The sequence below is a fragment of the Mauremys mutica genome, chromosome 1 (genome assembly GCF_020497125.1).
Source record: "Mauremys mutica isolate MM-2020 ecotype Southern chromosome 1, ASM2049712v1, whole genome shotgun sequence".
In the NCBI taxonomy this organism is placed as follows: domain Eukaryota; kingdom Metazoa; phylum Chordata; order Testudines; family Geoemydidae; genus Mauremys; species Mauremys mutica.
Genome location: NC_059072.1, coordinates 118,285,137 through 118,308,423, shown reverse-complemented (window position 1 = coordinate 118,308,423; position 23,287 = coordinate 118,285,137). Strand labels below are relative to the sequence as shown.

At 43.5% G+C, this 23,287-nt stretch overlaps 1 long non-coding RNA gene across 1 annotated transcript in view; it reads right to left on the bottom strand.

Annotated features, from left to right (window-relative positions):
* LOC123353088 overlaps positions 1-14,434 on the bottom strand; it is a 124,774-nt gene extending 110,340 nt beyond the window's left edge. The window contains exon 1 of the long non-coding RNA XR_006574393.1: positions 14,313-14,434. This is a non-coding gene — a long non-coding RNA (uncharacterized LOC123353088). The remainder of the gene's footprint in view (positions 1-14,312) is intronic.
* Between the last annotated feature and the right edge of the window lie 8,853 nt (positions 14,435-23,287).

Genomic DNA, 23,287 nt, shown 5'->3' with positions numbered 1-23,287 from the left:
GGCCTAGCTCTGTTCCCAATTGAGTCAATGAGAGTTAGGCCAATGCTGAATGTTACTGAAACCCCATCTTATGTGACTAAACGGCATAATTTTTTAAAATTAATTCTACTGTACCTTGGAAAAGAGAGGTCAAAACAGACACACTCCAAAAGATAAGGTGAACATTGACATACAGTATTACACCCAAATCCATCTTCAAAAACATGTTAATAAAGTAGTAAGAAATGAAAGCATATTGGAAGAAAAAGTATAATGTTTTGAAAGAGCAACAGAAGATACTTGATTTGCTCTCACTTTACTGAAGGAGCAGACATTTTGCAAAGGTAGTGTGCTGTTTTAAGTTTAATTAAATTTTATATTGATTTTTAGCAAAATCAATACTGTTCATGATGTACATGGTGCCTTGATATAAACCAAAACACTGAAGATCAAGTAAAAATCCCAACATTTGAAATTGCAAAAGAAAGCATAGGAAATTCATATAGCTTTACACATTAATAAAAATGTTATGATACCCAGATCTTGGTTTTAGAAAATACCAGCAGCAAAGCAGATCATTCAAAATATACTAAGTGTACTTGATATCAAAACATAAAAGTCATTTATTTATACATACACTTTACTGAGGGTGGGAACCAGACAATTAAATTGTGCTTTTCCTAATGTAACTCACCCCTTAAAAGGAGGGATCTTGTTAGAACAAATATGTTTTATCTGTACACAGTTGTGACAAAGTTCCTCCTCTACCTTGGTGGGTCCTGCGCTTATTGGCAGATTTGCTCAACTCAGTGATCTTCCCCACAGTCTGGGTCAACTTCTCCTGTGTCTGATCAGGAGTTGGGAGGTTTGGGGGGAACCAGGACCCGCCCTCTACTCCGGGTTCCAGCCCAGGGCCCTGTGGATTGCAGCTGTCTATAATGCCTCCTGTAACAGCTGCATGACAGCTACACCTCCCTGGGCTACTTCCCCATGGCGTCCTCCAAACACCTTCTTTATCCTCACCACAGGACCTTCCTCCTGGTGTCTGATAATGCTTGTACTCCTTAGTCCTCCAGCAGCACACCCTCTCACTCTCAGCTCCTTGCGCCTCTTGCTCCCAGCTCCTCACACACACTTCCTCTCCTCTGGCTCCCCCTTGCCTGACTGGAGTGAGCTCCTTTTTAAACCCAGGTGCCCTGATTAGCCTGTCTGCCTTAATTGGTTCTAGCAGGTTCCTGATTACTCTAGTGCAGCCCCTGCTCTGGTCACTCAGGGAACAGAAAACTACTCATCCAGTGACCAGTATATTTGCCCTCTACCAGACTCCTGTACCCCACTGGTTTGGATCTGTCACACAGGCTTTGAGAGAATATTTTGGGTGGATTTCTCTAAAATAAATAGTCAGGAGGTCTGATTTTCAAAGTCAAGCACAGCTGTCTACACAAACATGAAATTGCATTTTATATATGCATATGCAATTATGATTACATACCGAGTATTTTCTCATGCAAATAGCCACTTCACGATTGCACACACAATTGTAGTAGGTGCACATGAAAATTAAGCAGGCAACGGCACATGAATTTTTGCAGCAGACTTTCTGGAAAGTGGGTCCGTAACACTCAGTATCATATTTCCCAAACCATTTTTTGCAGAAGACTGAAGTTTTCCATTCTCAAAATGATTGCCTTTTTGTCTAACAACATTGCCACTAGGATGCAAGGGTACTGCTAAAAGCAAATCAACTGGTCTCTGGAGCTTTCAGAGACCAGAAATTAAAATCTTGGCTGCTACTCCAAAGGATTTCTGATCGAAAGGTTTCTATTATTTCAGTTCACATGGAATCTCTCCTGGTAGTCCAAGGGGACCCCTATAAGTTCAGCGGAAGCCTTGACAGTCAGGTTTGCTTGCAACAGCCTTGCTAACACTACGCCCTCATTTAAAACACCCGCAACCTCTCCGATATGCTGAGGGCTGCACAGGTGTAACTGAGAACAGAATTGAGTCCTGTGTCTTTGCATGTCATGGATGCTCATCCCATTGATGGGGTTTTTAAATACGCATGGCAGTGGGAGCTGCTGACACCTGAAAGAGGATGGGTGAGCCTGATATGGAAAGGTTCACTTGGAGCCAGTTTTCAGCCATGACTAAAGATAGATCTGTTTGCAGTGTTATTGTAGCTGTGTTGGTCCCGGGATATTCAAGAAAAAAAAGGGGGGGCGTGGGGGGTCAGGTAATATCTTTTATTGGACCAACTTATGTTGGTGAAAGACAAGTGTTCGAACTTCCTGAAGAGCTCTGTGTACTCTTGAATGCTCATCTTCTTTCATCAACAGGAGTTGGTCCAATAAAAGATGATTTTCCACCCACTTTGCGTGTCTAAAGATATATCTGTCTAGGCACCTATGATGTGCTCATCACTGCAGTATCCAAGTGCATAAGAACATAAGAAAGGCCGTACCGGGTCAGACCAAAGGTCCATCTAGCCCAGTATCTGTCTACCGACAGTGGCCAATGCCAGGTGCCCCTGAGGGAGTGAACCTAACAGGCAATGATCAAGTGATCTCTCTCCTGCCATCCATCTCCATCCTCTGACGAACAGAGGCTAGGGACACCATTCTTACCCATCCTGGCTAATAGCCACTTATGGACTTAGCCACCATGAATTTATCCAGTCCCCTTTTAAACATTGTTATAGTCCTAGCCTTCACAACCTCCTCAGGTAAGGAGTTCCACAAGTTGACTGTGCGCTGCGTGAAGAAGAACTTCCTTTTATTTGTTTTAAACCTGCTGCCTATTAATTTCATTTGGTGACCCCTAGTTCTTGTATTATGGGAATAAGTAAATAACTTTTCCTTATCCACTTTCTCAACATCACTCATGATTTTATATACCTCTATCATATCCCCCCTTAGTCTTCTCTTTTCCAAACTGAAGAGTCCTAGCCTCTTTAATCTTTCCTCATATGGGACCCTCTCTAAACCCCTAATCATTTTAGTTGCTCTTTTCTGAACCTTTTCTAGTGCTAGAATATCTTTTTTGAGATGAGGACACCACATCTGTACACAGTATTCGAGATGTGGGCGTACCATGGATTTATATAAGGGCAATAATATAGTCTCAGTCTTATTCTCTATCCCCTTTTTAATGATTCCTAACATCCTGTTTGCTTTTTTGACCGCCTCTGCACACTGCGTGGACATCTTCAGAGAACTATCCACGATAACTCCAAGATCTTTTTCCTGACTCGTTGTAGCTAAATTAGCCCCCATCATGTTGTATGTATAGTTGGGGTTATTTTTTCCAACGTGCATTACTTTACATTTATCCACATTAAATTTCATTTGCCATTTTGTTGCCCAATCACTTAGTTTTGTGAGATCTTTTTGAAGTTCTTCACAATCTGCTTTGGTCTTAACTATCTTGAGTAGTTTAGTATCATCTGCAAACTTTGCCACCTCACTGTTTACTCCTTTCTCCAGATCATTTATGAATAAATTGAATAGGATTGGTCCGAGGACTGACCCTTGGGGAACACCACTAGTTACCCCTCTCCATTCTGAGAATTTACCATTAATTCCTACCCTTTGTTCCCTGTCCTTTAACCAGTTCTCAATCCATGAAAGGACCTTCCCTTTTATCCCATGACAGCTTAATTTACGTATAAGCCTTTGGTGAGGGACCTTGTCAAAGGCTTTCTGGAAATCTAAGTACACTATGTCCACCGGATCCCCCTTGTCCACATGTTTGTTGACCCCTTCAAAGAACTCTAATAGATTAGTAAGACACGATTTCCCTTTACAGAAACCATGTTGACTATTGCTCAAGAGTTTGTTTTTCTATGTGTCTGACAATTTTATTCTTTACTATTGTTTCAACTAATTTGCCCGGTACCGACGTTAGACTTACCGGTCTGTAATTGCCCCTAGAGCCCTTTTTAAATATTGGCGTTACATTAGCTAACTTCCAGTCATTGGGTACCGAAGCCGATTTAAAGGACAGGTTACAAACCTTAGTTAATAGTTCTGCAACTTCACATTTGAGTTCTTTCAGAACTCTTGGGTGAATGCCATCTGGTCCCGGTGACTTGTTAATGTTGAGTTTATCAATTAATTCCAAAACCTCCTCTACTGATACTTCAATCTGTGACAGTTCCTCAGATTTGTCACCTACAAAAGCCAGCTCAGGTTTGGGAATCTCCCTAACATCCTCAGCCATGAAGACTGAAGCAAAGAATCCATTTAGTTTCTCCGCAATGACTTTATCATCTTTAAGCGCTCCTTTTGTATTTTCATCATCAAGGGGCCCCACTGGTTGTTTAGCAGGCTTCCTGCTTCTGATGTACTTAAAAAACATTTTGTTATTACCTTTGGAGTTTTTGGCTAGCCGTTCTTCAAACTCCTCTTTGGCTTTTCTTATTACACTCTTGCACTTAAGTTGGCAGTGTTTGTGCTCCTTTCTATTTGCCTCACTAGGATTTGACTTCCACTTTAGCATTTCAAACGCTAGAAGCAAATCATCATCAGGATGTATTTGATTCCAAACAGGATAGGCACTGCCTATGCTGAGTAGCCTGCACTGCCTATTGTAGGTGCTTACATAATTCTCATTATCATAGTATCTGAGCACCTCACAATCTTTAATATAGTTATAACACCCCAGGAGGTAGGGAAATACTATTTTCCCTATTGTACATATGGGGAACTGAGACTTGGAGACTAACTGACTTGCCTGAGGTCTCACAGGAAGTTGTGGCACAGCAGAGAATTAAACCCAGGTCTCTGGCCAGTGCTCCTAACCACTGAAAAACCCTTCCTAAGTACATAAGAGATACAGATAGTATGATTAGGTTGAGGTAGTGGAAGCTCTATTGGGATGCCATAACCTACAGTGCTGTGCTGTCTACCTAAGCATGTCCATCAGGCTCATCACTGCAGCATTTGAGCACAAACTATGTGTTGGCTTACTCAGTGATTACAGCATTCTCTCTCTCGCACGCACACGCTCTGTCTCTGAAGTTCCAGGATGAGACTGTAGCTGATCACTGGCTCATCAGAGATGAGAAATAGAACCTGCACTGCAGAAAGCATATAGGGGAGAGCAAGCAATCACCTCAAGGGTGGCAGCCAGATTAAGTAGCATTCACTCAGTGAAAATCCATTGTGAAAGTAGCAGTAGCAGCACAGCTAATTCAAGCTTCAGTCCTAGACACACTGTATCCTCTACCACCACTATAGAACTTTGACAATTTGCATTCATTGAAATGCTCACTTAATGCAATAGCCCTTGCTTTTCCCATGGAGCCTTGCTAAGAACAGCAACCAGGTCTACAAGACTGGAGTCATTTATTTAACTGTTTTAAAGCAGAGCAAGAATGTAGCAAAAGACTGCTCATGACAGAAGCCAAAAAAAGTTCATACGCTGGGAGCTCAGTCCCCTGGCAGTTTCATACAAAAAAGGCATTATAGATATTTAGATTATTGCTCATATTAAAAAGGCCAATTTTTTCTTCAGTAATAATATAGTTGCTTCATCATCATTGCTAGAACTGACAATGGTGGAGTACAGTTACTTTCAGGATAAGATACCTTGTGGTGGTTTTTTTTAATACTAAAAGTATTAAGTGTTTCTGTGTTTAAAAAATACCGCACAACATTTGAACTGATTTCTGGAGACTAAGTACTCTTCAGATCCAACAACTTTGGTCTATTTCCCCTGAGCTAGATGTGAACTAGTTACCTAGGCGCTCTCCTCCTCTAAATGAGGGTATGTTTGCATAGGAAAAATTTTAGTACTTATACCAGTGTAGTTATAACAATACAGTTAAACTGATATAGTTATACCACTATAACCTCAGTATGGACACTTACTCTGGTGTAAGAGTGGCTTATGTCAATTGAGATTAATCCCTTCCAAAGCTAAACTGAAAATGGCCCTTAAACAGATATAAAAGAAAAAAGTGTGTCCACATAAGGGATTAGACCAGTACAACAGTAGCAGTTTACGTTCACACCTTAGCTTATACCAGCATAACCGTCCCATGTAGACAAGGCCTCAGTTGTGTCAGAAAACAGGTGTAACAACATATTAAAGTATATTGGTAAACACCCTCACACTGAGTGTAGACAGTTGTGTTTCAAAAGTGTATGTGCGGGGGTTGGACAGGGGGTGCAGGGTTAACCATGACCAGCCCAGGGCACTGGAATAATTTTTATTGGGGGTGGGGAGGGGTGATGAAAGATATTGAATAAAATTGTTAAAAAAAACCAAAAACTATGTATATGATAGAAGGTCACAAATTCAGTTTATTACTTCAAACTGGGAGTACTGCTGCACCTCTAGTTCCAGTGGCCTTGTGATCAGCTAACACAGCTTCCTTTGTCCAAACTGGGTGCTGACATCGATTAACAGGTGAATTAAAACATGTTTTCTAATAAACACTCACTTCCCCAGAGTAAAATCTTCATATTGCATTAGTAATCCCCTCTGCTGTCCAGTCCCCCATTATGTTCTTTTAAAATAATTTATTTCATATCAGAAAATAATGAGGACTCCAAGTAGTGCAGACAGAGAGGACTTAAATGGTATGCAATCCAAGAGGTTTTGTTTCCTGGATTTGTCTTAGAAGGAAAGAGAATTTTCCCTAGCAATTCCCTTGGGAACCTGTTCTCTGAGCTGTATCTTAACACTACCTCTCCTTTTCTTAGGCTTAAACCTGTGTTAAACAGCTTTGTTCTTCGCAAGAAGTTTTTCCCAAAAACTCAGCCTAGAACAGTGTTTCCCAAACTTGGGATGCTGCTTGTGCGGGGAAAAGCCCTGGCGGGCCAGGCCGGTTTGTTTACTTGCCATGTCCGCAGGTCTGGCCGATCGCTGCTCCCACTGGCCGCAGTTCGCTGCTCCAGGCCAATGGGAGCTGCTGGAAATGGTGGCCAGTACGTCCCTCAGCCCGTGCTGCATCCAGCAGCTCCCATTGGCCTGGAGCAGTGAACCGCAGCCAGTGGGAGCCGCCATCGGCCAGACCCTCGGACGCGGTAGGTAAACAAACCGGCCCGCCAGGGCTTTCCCAGCACAAGCGGCATCCCAAGTTTGGGAAACACTGGCCTAGAAAACTTATGTGCCATATTTCGTAGCAAAATAAGCAAACAAAATGTGAAATGTAGGGGCCAAAAGGCCAACTGAACATTTTATAATTGGTCCAAATTTCTCTCTTGTGCAGCCTCTTTGAAGTCAATGGTTTTGCATGCGGGATAAATTTGACTCAGTCTGTACAGGGAAAAATATTAGTTTCATCATCATGACATGATTCTATTGTAACTCAGCAAAAGGCAGGAATACTTGCAATCACTATGCTCATTAAAAAGATGCAGTGACTCTTCCTGATTCTCTTACAGTACATGGATGCATATTAGAATGAAAAAGGGCAAAGCCATTTAGGATGCTTAAGGACAATGTTTTGTATCTGTCACTATTAAGCAGCAAAAGCTCAGAAAAGGGACATGTTTATTTTACTGTCTTGAGATTTTTCCCTGTCCCCTTCAATTCTTGCTTTGCAGTAATAGGCACAGGGCCAAATCCTGAGGTCTTTGCTCAGTCATCATTTAAACAAAACTTCCTATTGAAATCAATGGAAGTTTTGTCTGAAGACGGAGTAAGGTCTGTAGATTTTTGGCCAACAGAACTCAAATAGAAAAGAGATGGCAGCCCTGCTATGTCTGGGGAGCTGCTGAGTGGAGCAGTAGGAGGTTATGACCTCACCAACTTGTGTTGCAATTGGGGAGGTGGCCAGTTGTCTCAGGAAGCCTTTTCTAGGGCAAAAAGAACAGGAGTACTTGTGGCACCTTAGAGACTAACGAATTTATTTGAGCATAAGCTTTCGTGGGCTACAGCCCACATTGTCGGATGCATGCAGTGGAAAATACAGTGTATTTGAAGTGCACTGTAGCCCACGAAAGCTCATGCTCAAACAAATTTGTTAGTCTCTAAGGTGCCACAAGTACTCCTGTTCTTTTAGTGGATACAGACTAACACAGCTGCTACTCTGAAACTTTTCTAGGGCAGTAGTTGCATGACAAGTTACACCAACTAGGTACTACACTTTTAATTATTTGTTCAGAAGAAGATTGAGGGTAAACCCTCAATGGAAGGCTGCTCTACTGAAGGGAGGATTGAAAGAAATGAAGCAACAGGGGAGGAAAAAACCCATAGAAGGACAAAGACAACAATGACTAGAAAAGGATTCTTGGAGAGAACCACATTCAAACCAATTCTGAGACACTGAGGGACCCTCTACAAAAAAACCAGTCTGCCAAAGTGTTTTGTTTCAAGGCATACAAACAGAGAAGTTAGATTTTAAAAAAAAATACTCTTGCTAGAAGGTTGCCACGTAGTACTATATTTCTTAAAATACACAAGAACTCAGAAAACAGAGGCTGGCTCCCTAAAATAGAGTAAGGTGGGATGAATGATGCTACTCTAGGCTGGTTGGACCTAGCAGCAGTCTGTCTGCAGCAAGATTGCATGCTTCCCTGAAGAGCCCTCTAGCCTGCAAACAGGATCAGTCAACCCCTTGAAATTTAGAGTGACAACTCGTAATTTTTTTTACACAATTTCCAATACACCATCCAAAGGAGGAGGAATTGAGGGTCAATTCTGTTGAATGGAGGGGGGGGAGAGAATGTGGTACTAGGATGGCAATTAGTCTGATGAGGAGGAGTTCTAAGAGCTTGGCTGTATGTCACATCACATGTACTCTAAAATCAGTATTCAGTTATAAATTTCACATGCATACTTAGAACTTCACAGCCACAGCAGGGGAATAGAACTTGGATTATCCTGCTGTAAATGCACAGGTCCCTACCACAGGGGAATCCTTTTGGTGTTGAGCAATATAGGTCCTCTGATGCTCTTATTGCACAATGATGATTCCATCCAGGAAAGGTTCAGAGATGCACATATACAGCAGCCAATTAAGATAGCAACCTTACGGACATGGGGTAATATTTCCAAAAGCATCTATGTGGTTTGGGACCCACATTCTCAGAAGTAATTTAGGAGTCTCACTGAAAGTCAATGGGATGTAGCATGCCTAAGTCACTTTGGAAAATTATACTTTTAGTCAGGGGGCCATTGCCCTGAATCTTGGACCTTCATTTACACCACTTCAATGCAAGTGTGTGAAGAGGTATAAAATGCTGCCATTCTTATTTGGCATCATCTTACACCCTCTTTGCACAAACATAAATGACTACACAAGGTGCTGGGCAAAGCAGAATTGGGCCCAAGAAATTCTTATATGTCTAAGAGGTTAGCCAGGAGGGACCTGAACTCAGGCCACTGGCAAAGAGAGGACTGGCATGTGACAAGAGACAGGAAAGAGACTAAAATGGCAGCTTTTAGCTATGACCCCATATATGCTGAGTTAAGGCTGGATTAAGGCACAGGCATGGTTTAGCACCCTGGCTCCCAGAGTCACATGACGACATCAGACACTCAGCTGTTATTAAAAAAAGTAAAACTATATAAAAGTTTCTAGCTCTTATGGTGGTGAAGAAAAGCCGGAAAACATGACTCGGGTGTAACCAATGTAGTGATGCCTGACTGTGTCTGCAAACAGCCTGGCCCCGCAGCCACCACCAGAGCAGATAAGCAGCCCTTCTCTGGTGAGGGGAAGAGCACTGTCATTGCCAGGGGAGTGATACCACTGCTGTCCTCCCCAGATGGCAGGAGTCCCAGCTCGGTTGAAGGAAGCTGGAGGCAGCCCCGGCCATTCCCTGTGAAGGGCGCTGCCATCATCATCATCACTGAGGGCAGAGGGTGGCGGCTCTACCACTCTCCAGAGGGTTGGGGGAGGAAGGGACCACAGCTCTGGCACCATTTCATAGAGGTCAGAGGATGCAAGAGCCAGACTCTCAGATCCTCGCTGATCAGGTAAAGTGGGGCCCCTGCTCAGGGAACCCCAGTCACTGCTCTTTCTCCAGGGCTGGGTGTGTGCGGGGGGGGTCAAGGACTAGGGGTGGCTCTAGCCATTTCGCCGCCCCAAGCACGGCGGCACGCCACGGGGGGCGCTCTGCCAGTCGCCAGTCCCGCGGCTCCGGTGGACCTCCCGCAGACATGTCTGTGGAGGGTCCACCGAAGCCGCGGGACCAGCGGACCCTCCGCAGGCACGCCTGCGGGAGGTCCACCGGAGCCGCCTGCCGCCCTCCCAGTGACCGGCAGAGCGCCCCCCGCAGCATGCCGCCCCAAGCACGTGCTTGGCGTGCTGGGGCCTGGAGCTGCCCCGTCAAGAACACAGAGGCATCCACTTCCTCTTGCTCTTCCTTCCCACCTTCTCTGCTCCTCTCTCTTTTTCCTCAATACAAGATGCATGAGTGCCAGAGCAGTTCAAAACCTTAATGCAAGAGGGGGAAAAAATGGAAGGGAGGAAGACAGGAGACAATGTTGCGGTGTCTGGAAGGAGCGAGGGGGAGAAGGAAGAGGGTATGAGCGAATAGAGAGATGCGTGGAATGAAGGCAAGGATGGAGGAAAGGGAGTGGAAAGGATAGGAGGGTTGAATCGTGAGCTGACAGCACTTTGGTTGCCACTCCCACCTCCTTGAAGCAAGGGTTCCTATAACCGCCCCCGCCCAACAGCACCAGCCTGGCAGAGGACTGTGCGCACCCTGCTGCTACTGCCCCATAATGGCTCCAGCGTTTTTGCCGCCCCAAGTGGCGGGGGGAAGCCACGATCCCCACTGCTTCATTCTTTGGCAGCGGTGAAGAGCCAGGCACGCTGCCCCTTTCTGTTGGCCGCTCCAAGCACCTGCTTGCTGCGCTGGTGCCTGGAGACAGCCCTGCTCTGTTGAGTGATCCTGAGGGGGATCCTTACACACTGAGTGGAGTGAGAGTCAAATCATCTCTCCTGTGGTACAACACGTCAGAGCATGGTCACCTGGGGAGTGGGGAGGCCTTAGCTGGTCCCCTCCCCCTCCAAAAAAATAGTGGTGGCAGGACTCCCTCCAGTCCAGTAGACAACTCTTGTGGATAACCCCTTCACTACACAGGGGTAATATACAGGGACCATGGCAAGATGGTGGTGGGAAATTGCACAGGTGGGCAGGGTGAGGACATTGGTCTGTACCTTAATCCTGCCCAAGCCACAGTTACTTATTTCATTGACAGAGCTGAATTTTTACCAATGCAGAACCAACACAGCTACAGAAGAAACAGCAGGATTCTGCTCCACCTTGCACATCATCAGCACAACAGTCAATTTAACTCAGATTAATATCAAAGATATTGCAATATGCAGCAAATGATAGAAAGGATGAAAATTGATTTTTTCAAATCCCAGACTATGCGCTAGACTTCTGTTAGAAACATTATATAATTTGCTAAGACACACATGGTGGATGGGGTTATTTTTTTTTTTTTTTAAACCAGGCCAACTTCTATTGGTGAGAGAAGCTGTCAAGCTCCTCCACACAGTTCTTCTTCAGGCATATCTGATATAAAAGTTACTGAAATAACTGTGGAACCCCACAATACTTCTCTTTAGAAGTATAACCACAATTTGAAGCGCAGCCTTAGCAGAAAAATAACTAGATACTTATTCTCTTCCAATGATCCCCAAATCCTATGAAAAAAATATGGTAGTCTTAATTACATGATCACTTACTATAGTACATATGCACAGGAGGTCAAATTAAGGTTGTACAAGCAGCCTTAATTCTGATATTTCTTAACTTTTGAGTGCTTAATTTTGCAATCTTAATATTATTTTAAAGAAGAATGTGCATGGGGGGGAGAACAGTATGTGATTTTGTTAGTTGGTACAAACTTTAGAGAAAGAGAAGCAAATCTCTATTATTAAAGATCTGTCATATCTGAAAGATACAAGGCAAAGCAAGCAGAGCTGTTAAAACAGCAACATACAATACCCTACTGTATGCAATTTGTTGGCTTTGTTGATATAAGATAAGGAAACTGGTTTAGAAAAGCAAGTAAACACCACTGGTAATATCGCTAGCAAGTTTATACATTTATTTACTGGCACAACATGGTAGGTTGCTGCCACCTTTTGGTTATATATTGCTGTAAAAGGAAATGATTAGAAAACTTAAAACATACAAAAGATGTGATTAGTAGTTTTTCCTGAATGGAAATGCTTTATTTGTTGATAGTAACATCAGAGGTTTACTTTTTCCTTTATAAACACAGTCCCTGTGCTTTCTTACATTTACATAAGATCTTTCAGCCTGAGATACTCTATAAAGGTAAGAATCTCTTCACCCACCACTCAAATGCAGCTATGTGACAGCTATTTAATGGTGAACAACAAAACCATATGACTCTAAGAAAGTAAGGAATACAACAGCCAAGAGGGTGGGGGGGAGAACCACTATGAAAGGAAGCTAGGTGGGCAAAGACACATGCACGTATACCAGAAAACTGTCCTGGGTGGTTTGTGGCAGATCCCTCAGCTAAGGAATTAACAAATGTAGCTCTGCTTTTGTAGTTTAGTATTTTTCCCCACAATGGTTAACAATTAAATGAAAAAACAAATAAACCTCCCAGTTTCATATCAGGGCAGGGGTAACTTCCCACCCCCACCAGCTAATCTGCAACTTCAACAACATCCATTTAACTTTTACATCTCCCCTTTCCACTTAAAACCCTTCATATTAGCCACTGAGAAAGAAATGTGCAAAAAGAGATTCTTGAATTCTTAGAGCATCTACAAATATCTTCACTTCACTAATTAAGACACAAAGGGCCAGACTGTGGGGTATGAGGAAACAGGAGGTAAGTAGCCTGTCCCTTTGTTGTGGCTGTATGGGTCAGGCACAATCCCAGTGTAGTGACATAGATTAGAGTCTGTTCTAAGTGTAAATGGGGGCAGCAGGAGTGTTCCAAGCATATTTACTTGCACAGAGACAAATTCTAGTTTTTGCACTGCACACAGAGACACAAAAGGTCAGAATCTGGACAAATACTTAATTGAACACTAGACACAAGGTGGGTGAGGTGATATATTGGACCAACTTCTGTTGGTGAAAGAGACAAGCTTTCAAGTTATTTAAATTAATTAGAGCGACAGGGCCAAAGTCTGATCAAATCTAGATCTGGAACAGGATCTTGTGTTTTCCCCAAGGTTTTCTGAGGGGAGTGGGGTACCAGTATTGTCAATTCCAAGCATTCAAAAGTCATGACTCAGGTCCCCCAAAACCACAAGATTTTTAAAACCAACAGCTTTTGGGTCCTTTAAGGGTTGCAAGGCCAGAATACCAAAGAGTTCACATTTTTAAGTTTTACTCCACAACGGCTAGAAAATTCCACTACCTGAGAATCGCAACTTAGTGTGTGTTTAGTCACATGAATCCATGAGTGCTTTAAGAAAACCAACAAACACTGTACAATTAGTGCACTTGGTCTGGTTCATTTCTCATTTAATGAGATACATATGGCAACATCTCTTATTTGTCACCATAGAATTGAGTACTATAAGAGCTCTGACTATAATTATATGGACTGAATTCTGGAGACCAATATCAACCAGCATTGCTTATTACATTCAGCCCCTCTCTTTTAGCTAAATGTTTGTAATACATTGCCATGCTTTAGGCTTGTGGGATACTATGATGCATGTGAATGGCACTATATATTTTGATCAATAACTTGTTCAGTTTTCTGGTAATTCACTTACTACTTCTTGGTACACAATCAATTTTAAACAAAAAAAGAGTTAAAGTATAAAACTAATTGACACAATACTGCCTCAGAGAGAACTCTTCAGCCCTCAACAGGGACTTGACCTGTACAGACTACATTACTTCCTCAGACAAAAGCATGAAAGAAAAGATAGCCCTTATGTGTCTTGGGAGCCAGCAACACTAGGCTGGTTTAGCAATAGAAAAGGTCCTTCCAGCCTCACTCCCGACCCCATCCCCAACATCTCCTAATCTCCAGCCCTTAAATCTCTACTACCCTGCAAACATGTCTACTCACCAGCTGTCACCTCCTTGCACACAGATATGGCATAACAGCTCTCACACATCACTAAGGCCCCCCTGCCAACAGTCACTGTGATGGCCTCTCTTCCAATGACTCAGCTCCTTGGCCAGTTCACAGTCTTAAGTCTACCCCTTTTGGGGTCCCAACTCAGAGTCTCAGAATGTCTTTCTGCCCTCTCTAGGGCTATCCCTCAGCCCATCTTTGAGGCTTAGCCTGCAGCCCCCCCACAAGCCTTAATAACTGTTGTGATGGGCTTGTACACCCCCCATTGGGGCCAGTAGGAGAACCCACTTCTAGGTTCCTGCCCAAGGCCCTGTACTGAACAACTAGGCCTGCTCCTTTACCTGTGCTGCAGTTTTCCACTGTGCTACTTCCTCACCAAACTCTTAAGTTCTCCTCTAGGCATCTCCACCTCTTCCCTACTTTAGGCAGGTCTCTCCTAGGCCTCTACCTAGAGAGCTTTTCCTGTCTCTCCACCACCTCTTTCTCTAGCTGGGTTTTATCACTACTTAAGCCCAGCCCTCCCACTTTACTTCAACTCTTTATGGGGAAGTGCCTGATTCCCCTCAGGTGGGGCTCATTCTGTAATCAGAATGGCTTAGCCCCAGGCAAGTCATCCTGTTATGTACTCTCTTGGTTTCCTCAGCACTGGGGGCATGGTGGAGCATGAAGCTACACTCCTGTGATTCCCAGCTAGCATAACACCACCAGTGGCTGATATATTCCAGCACAGTTTAAGACAGCCTTCAGATGGCTCAAAGTTGTGCTAGTGTCCAAAACAGCTCTTCAGCGTTCTGTTCCCCTACTCCTGGAAATGGTCATGAAAAGCCACCTTTGCTCCCCAGCTCCCAAGGTGCAGTAGAGCTCCACTCAGTGTAGCTGAGAATTGAGCCCACCGTATGCAAGAGTTGGTTAGATATGATGACAGTGATATGGATATATACATTGCTGCACATATGCATATAAGTGATTGTAATCAGTTGGTCGGGGCTCGACCCTCCAGTGGGCAGGAGGGGAGCCACTCCGACTCACTTCTTGTCTCCTGTTAGTCTGCTTGAGTGCCAGGGAACAACGTTAGGAGGCCCAGGCCCTCTGGAGCCGGGGCTGGGCAACAGCAGTACAATTAGGCCCAGGCCCTCTGGAGCAAGGGCTAGGCAACAGCAGTACAATTAGGCCCAGGCCCCCTGGAGCAAGGGCTAGGCAACAGCAGTACAATTAGTGATATATATGGTTTTAGTTCTTTTCTTTCACTAGCCAGCAAATACACAGGTTTTAGGCTGGAATAGTGTAGGGAATATACAGTTAAGTCCTGCAAGGTGCTGACCACTCTGGACTCCAGCTTGGTGAAGCACTTACACAGATGCTCAATATTAAGCACAAGTAGCCCTTTAGCCTTCAAGGAGACTACTGGCAGGCTTAAAGATACACCCAATCAAGTTCTTTGTTGGATCAGGGCCAAAATGCTCAGTACCTAGCAGGATCAAGCCCACACTAAGGAAAGGGGAAGGGATGGCTCAGTGGTTTAAGTATTGGCCTGCTGGACCCAGGGTTGTGAGCCCAGTCCTTGGGGCCACTTAGGGATCTGGGGCAAAATCAGTACTTGGTCCTGCTAGTGAAGGCAGGGGGCTGGACTCAATGACCTTCCAGCTCTATGCGATGGGTATACCTCCATATATTATTTTTGTGCAACACTGAGACAAATGGTGAGTTCTGTATTGAACTATAAGGTGATATGTATTTGTTTAGACAGCTTCATGGCAAGTAAGTTAAAACCACAGATGTTTACCATGCATATCCTTCTCATAGTTATAAACTCCCTATATTGGAAGCAAAGTAGAAGGTGGGATTCTGTATACCAGGGAAAGCTGGGCGAACTCTGACATTTGGTTCATAGAAGTTCTGGGGAATGCAGTCTGATATCAGGGCAGCCATTTTGATACAGACACATTTGTTTCCTATTTCTGGTAAACTGAAAACTGTGGGTTTAAGGTGTTTGTTTTAATGTGAAGATGGTGATGACTCCCCATCTCATCCATGGAACAATTTTTTTTAATGAAAGGGAAGATATTAATTTTTATAGATAATTTTCTCATTTTGGGTGGGTTTCTGGGAAGTGTTATACTCCCCGCCACTCCCACCAACTTCAGAAGGAGCTCTGAACTTCCCAAGAAGTGCTTAACACTCTGCAGCTAGGCCATACAGTGCTCAGATTGAGGCACTCGCAATAAGGCATAGGATCTGCTAGGGATAGAAGGGTGCTTGTTTATGATGCATCTTATCAGGTGGGGTGGGGTGGTAATTTTGCTAATTTACTGTTATTAAATGAACTGTAGTTTTAATAAAACTCCTTTGTTTCTTAAACAAGATGGTCACAACCTTTCACATGAACCTTTCCACATGAAAAGTGCTGTATCATGTGTATTTTACATGTTCTTAAGGAATCATATTGAAAAAGTTTTAGAAATGACACAGCTCTCAAGTGTCTCTTGTTCTGGAGGATGTCACTCATTGTAGTCCCAAAGTTAAATATGATCCACACAAATCTAATGTCCTCTCACTTTTACTGTTGAAAGTTGTTTGTTTCATGATTCTTTAGTTCTGATGTAAAGGTCTTGTGTACTCATATAGCTAAAGCAGCACAAGCCTTTTGAATGTGGACACCACTATATAGTTTAAAAAATGCTTTTGAGGACGGATTATTCCTGTATGGGACAGGGAATAAGATATAGATAGAAATGTATCAGTAAAAATTCACCAGTTTAGTAAAAACAGAGTGTAGACCAGGCATAAAACTACACTATAGAAACCTGTTTACAGAAAGCTATTTATAGAAAGGTGAATCCTCTAAGATTTTAAGTTTCCTATATGAATAATAATTTGGGCCATTGTCACATATTGAGCCCCATGTTCAGGTTTTGCCAGGTTGAACATACATACAAAGCAACCAGTGTGAGGGCAAATGTTCTTTACAATAGTTGTGAATATTTTATATGTAACCTCCTAGCTTCGACTTACTTACACCCACTTGTGACCTCACTGAAAACCAGAAGCTGTACCTGAGTTGAGCTTTCCTGAATAAACATTTTAAAAACATGCTTTTACTTCATGGTCTTGCCATAGAGACATTAAAATAATGAGCCAGATCTTCAGCAGAGGTAAGATGTAGTTCGACTGTAGTCAATAGATGAGGCTGTGGCTCCTAAAAGAATCCCAGTAATATCTAGCTCTTATCAGTAGATCTCAAAGTACTTTACAAACAAGATCAGTATCATTATCCCCATTTTAGAGATAGGGAAACAGGTATAAAGAGGTGAAGTGACTTGCCTAAAGGTCACACAGGTCTTCTGAGTCCTAGTCCAGTGTCTTTCCACTAGGAAACACTGCCACTCTATAGCATTAACTATTATATTCCCTTTTATATAAGGGACAAAAGCCAGTGAATTATTATTTGTATTAGATATTTGTTGTATGTCTGGTCAGTGATTTCACTGAAGTATACGTGACGAGCGAGCACATACTGAACAGAGGGCAATATCTCCTTGTGAACTGAGGCAGAATAACATTTTTAATAAGTAATCACACATGAACTCGTTCATGTCTCTTGACGTCCTTTTATATTACCCAACCTCCCCACTTACTTGGAAAGAAAGAATCCAGCTGCAGGCAACTGACAATTAAATGCTTCGGATTTCAACTGCAGCCTGTGTGCGCCTGTGCGCATCTGCTGTGCAATAAACATTGCTTTAAGTGCAATTGACATATTTTCCATGCTCCAGGACAGAATGTTCATGACATGAATACACAGAAGCCGCGTCTCTGCCTTCCATTAACTCAAAAGTAAAACTACAAAGCATTGTTCAAAATTAAAGGTAAACAGATTAAGGCGCTTCATTACTCAAGGCAACCTTAATTCTAGATTGCAAAAGTTTTACTCTAACATAACTTACCTTATTGTAATTTGTCTAGCCCCCAAAATGTCATAATGCCAACACCTTCACACTTGGGGGCATGTTTCGGCACAGAAGTAAATGGGTTGAATGTGCTGGCTTATATGTATTACAAGGTCCCTGCCCTAAAGATTTCACAATCTAAGGCCCAGATGAATCCCTGTGCCTCTGTGGAGTCCCACTTAAGTCAATGAGGCACTGGACAGGGTCAGCCCACACAGACTCAGTTGCAGGAGCTGCCTTGACCTGCTGTGATCTTTCTGCTCCCTCCTCTCCGCTCCCCACCTGTGAAAATAGGCTTCTCAGGGGAGGGAGGAGAGAGAGCCTGTGATTGGCTGCTTGCACCCCGGGAGGTGGGGAAAGCTGCTAATGACCAGGGGTTAACCCCCCCTAGGCAGGGCTGAAACTTGAGCCCCTCAACAACTCCTCTGGAGCTGTAGAAATGTTATTTGCCAGGTCTCAGACTCCTTTCGACCTGGCACACTTTAAGCACTACACATGAGTTGCACCACTCTATAGCTATATCAGTTTAGTTAGATCAATACAATGATTTCAGTGGAATGCAATCACTAAGGTGCACTTCGCAACATGTGTTCACACATGCACATGTTGCATCAATGTAAGCATGGCCCAGTGTTCTCAGGTATCCCAGGATGCCTGCAGGTGCGCTGCCTTATGGGAAATTTTCATGGTGTACTGCAGAATACCCACTAGCATCCAACGGAAGTATGGGTCAAACCTCCATCATCCCTTCTGCTGTAGCCCAGAAAGCAGCTGTTTTTACAAGGAAGGAAGGATCTTTCCATTAAATGTCCTAGTCCTCTCTTCCTAATACAGTAAACATTCTTCCTTTCAAATAGGAAACATGCTGTTTTTCTCTCAGCTTCACTCACCTGCCCCAACTGTTCACTTGTCAGTTGAAAGAAAATCACTGACTGCTCAATTTCTTGCTTAACTTTGCTGGGTCAGAAGGCCTGCTGGCTTATGTGTCTGACTCATAGGAGAGTTTGCTTGTCATCTTCACAGTAAGTATATGAGGGGATCTTTTGACTCCAACCTCCACTAGAAAGCTACAAATAAAGGGGAAAATACTCAGTGGTAAGGGCATTAAACTTAACAAAAGCCTTTAAACATCATCCAATAGACAGTACTCAAACCTTCTACAAGCAAAGCAGCCCAAAGGGTGGCTGAACGGCTAGAAATGACGTCTCATTTGGGACTAAGCAATGGGATTTATCATCATATTACTTGTTTTTTTGTTATTCTATCATCAAAAAGGATTTACACCACAATGAAAAGGGCATTTCTAGAAGCAGCAGATGGGAATCCACCATAAATCCCCGTACATTAATCTTTGACAGGATTACAAGATACATTTTCTTTTCTTTTTTGCAGTTTCTGGTGACATAAGGAGAAAAGGAGCTATAGTGAAAGATAATTTTATTATTTTAAGATTTATGACCAGTCCCAAAGCTAACTCAGGTTACAAATCTGTATTTCAGAAGCTGTAACTTTTTTGGGAACATCTCACATGAAATGTGTTCAAACAGTGGGCTGCTACTTGGATCTTTTTATGATTTAATTATTTTTCTTGGTGAATTTAGTGTTGTTGAAAGGTACCGGATGGACAGTAGTCTACCCTGAAGTCCTATTTATCTCAGGAATGGGTACAGCATCAGAATGCCTTGTCCTTCAGCACTGACCTGGAAGGATCATGTCCACTCAGACCTTGTCCCCTTTGCTGAGTGTGCCAACAAGAGTGCGAAATCTGAGACTTTTAGCTTTGTAAGGGTTGCGCTATAGAAGCAGGTGGGGGAAAAAAAACAAACCCTACCATTTCCACTAGTATATACTGCTAACTGTAACAGAGCACTGAGGAGGAGAGAGGGAGCGCTTTTGTCCACCCTCACAGCTTCAGCCTTGGGCCCTAAACAAGCAAGCAAAGTTTGTGTCCAGGCCTGAACTCTCCACTGCCTTCCCTAAGACTTTTGTTCCTTCCCCAGAGCTACAGTCCAGCCAACACAACTTAGAACACATTAAACAGAGAAAATAAGGCTTTTTCTCCCTGAGTGTTCAAATATCCTTTCATAGTCATTGCACAGGGTATGTCTTAGAGTACAGCCATCTTCCCTCTGAGTATTTGCCTGGCTCTGTACTAACTCCTCACTGCAAAGTACTTTCATGCACTCTGACTGGGACTGGTTGCGCAAACCCAGTAATTGTCTCCCTCTTCCTGATCTTTATGTCTAAAGAGCTGTCCCTGAGAAGTGCAGCTGCCTCTCTTAATCCTTTCCTCAAGCACACATACCAGGTACTGTAACCTGTCAGACTGTCCTAACGCTAACTTAAAATGGGAATAATCAGCTCCCACACATCCCTGCCAAATCCTGTGCTTGGGCTCACAGCACTTTCTGTAATGACGTCACAAAATGTTGCACTAGAAAAATCTCACCCTCTCAGCAGAAACAGATCTTTGGAGACTTACAACTCACATTCACTTCACGTTCTACAGTGGCTTCTGCCAGCATAAATCCTAGCGGAGGTCCCTGGGATTGGGAAATCTGCTGGGGGAGACTGAGATTGCAGTGGTAGAAAGTGACTATAGGTGAGGTCATCAAGGGAACAGCATAACCCTGAAACAATATTGTACTGGCTGGGAACAGGATGTCCCAGGAGCTGGGAATCTGCTGATCTGTTACATCCCCAGAATAGCCTCTCTTATCTGGGCCCTCTAAGGTACATCAGCTGAAACTTAAAACTGCCCATATCCTGAAGGCAGGAAGATAGTGGACACAGCATCTGCCCTTCCTGGGATTGTCTCCTTCCAGGGCAGTGAAACTGTGGAAGCCATAAGAAAGATTCAACATTTACCTTGCGAAGAAGTTACATTTACAGCATTTTTCATTTAAGTATAGGGAAATCCTATAATTAGAATACAATATCTATAGCTGAGTGATCATAACAAAAAGTTTCCCAAGGCTTAAAATGCTTTTGTTGTTGTTGTTTAAAATTTTATTAGGGGACAACCACACACTTTCTGCTTTTTGCTTACCTTGAACAGTGAAAGCAGACTGGGCAGTTTCACTTTCTGGGTCTCAAGCACTACTACAATGCTGGTGTGTTTGGGTTTTTAATGCAGAATCTTTAAAAAAAAGTTTGTTACATTTTATTCCTTGCATGAAACAATTTTTATTTCTAGCGAGGTTTTATTACTTGTTACCTTTTTTATTCAAAACCTGAATTTTGGGCCTCAAATGCCTGGTAGTATTCCATTAATTGAAATTAAATCAAAAGTTATTCCTCAGGAGCCAATCCAAGAAAGCATACCTATTCAGGGCAGCAAGGAAGCACACACTCAGGTCACATAAAAGAACAGGAGTATTTGTGGCACCTTAGAGACTAACAAATTTATTTGAGCATAAGCTTTTGTGGGCTACAGCTCACTTCATCGGATGCATGCAGTGGAAAATACAGTAGGAAGATATATACACAGAGAACATGAAACAATGGATGTTACCATACACACTCTAAGGAGAGTGATCAGTTAAGGTGAGCTATTACCAGCAGGAGAGAGAAAAACTTTTTGCAGTGGTAATCAAAATGGTCCATTTGCAGCAGTTAACAAGAAGTTGTGAGGAACAGTGGGGGCGGGGGGGAGTAAACATGGGGAAATAGTTTTACTTTGTGTAATGACCCATCCACTCCCAGTCTTTATTCAAGCCTAATTTAATAGTGTCCATTAAACAAAGCCTGTTGCCAACTCTGTCCACATATCTATTCAGGGGACACCATCGTAGGACCTAATCGCATCAGCCACACCATCAGGGGCTCGTTCACCTGCACATCTACCAATGTGATATATGCCATTGTGTGCCAGCAATGCCCCCTGCCATGTACATTGGCCAAACTGGACAGTCTCTACGTAAAAGAATAAATTGACACAAATCAGACGTCAAGAATTATAACATTCAAAAACCAGTCGGAGAACACTTCAGTCTCCCTGGTCACTCGATTACAGACCTAAAAGTCGCAATATTACAACAAAAAAACCTCTCCAACGAGAGACTGCTGAATTGGAATTAATTTGCAAAATGGACACCATTAAATTAGGCTTGAATAAAGACTGGGAGTGGATGGGTCATTACACAAAGTAAAACTATTGCCCCATGTTCATTCTCCCCCTCCACACACACACACACACACACACACACACACACTGTTCCTCACAACTTCTTGTTAACTGCTGCAAATGGACCATTTTGATTACCACTACAAAAAGGTTTTTTTCTCTCCTGCTGGTAATAGCTCACCTTAACTGATCACTCTCCTTAGAGTGTGTATGGTAACACAAATTGTTTCATGTTCTCTGTGTATATATCTTCCTACTGTATTTTCCACTGCATGTATCCGATGAAGTGGGCTGTAGCCCATGAAAGCTTATGCTCAAATAAATTTGTTAGTCTCTAAGGTGCAGCAAGTACTCCTGTTCTTCTTGCGGATACAGACTAACACGGCTGCTACTCTGAAATCAGGTCACATAGAAGTCAATAGGACTTAACTGAGTGCAGCACTTAAGCACCTACTGAAGTCCCACTGACTTCAATGGGATTTGAGCATGTGCTTACCTGCTGTCATGAATAGGGGTGGATTTGAGAACAGGCTTAAATGATTTCCTGAATTGAGGCCTTGGTGATGGTATATTCTCCCATTAAAAAGTTTTGTTCACATTCAGCTACAACCCTGCTAGCCTTCTTTATATAGACACATCTCGAAGGACATTCATTAATACCATTTTATTATAATGTTTTAAACATTCTCCTGGTGTTTTTTCCCTCTTCCTTCTTGCAAGCCAATTTTGTGCTGCTCATAGTTCTCTGAATCATCTCCTCTCTCAATAGAGACTGTCGCAGCGCTGTTAGCCTAAAACCTGCACATCCCCATTCTCAAACACAACCCTCAGAGACCGCTCAATCCTGCGCAACAGCCAGGGCCGGCTCCAGACCCCAGCGCGCCAAGCGCGCGCTTGGGGCGGCAGGCGGCTCTGGTGGACCTTCCGCAGTCATGCCTGCGGGTGGTCCACCAGAGCCGCGGGACGACTGGCTCCGGTGGACCTCCCACAGGCATGACTGCGGAGGGTCCGTTGGTCCCGCGGCTCCAGTGGACCTCCCGCAGGCATGCCTGCGGATGCTCCACCGGAGCTGCGGGACCAGCGGACCCTTCGCGGGCACATCTGCAAGAGGTCCCCTGGAGCCGCGGGACCGGCGACCGCCAGTGCGCCCCCCGCAGCATGCCACCATGCTTGGGGCAGCCAAATTCCTAGAGCCACCCCTGGCAACAGCAGTGTGAGCTATCACTATTTATCCCAGCTAATG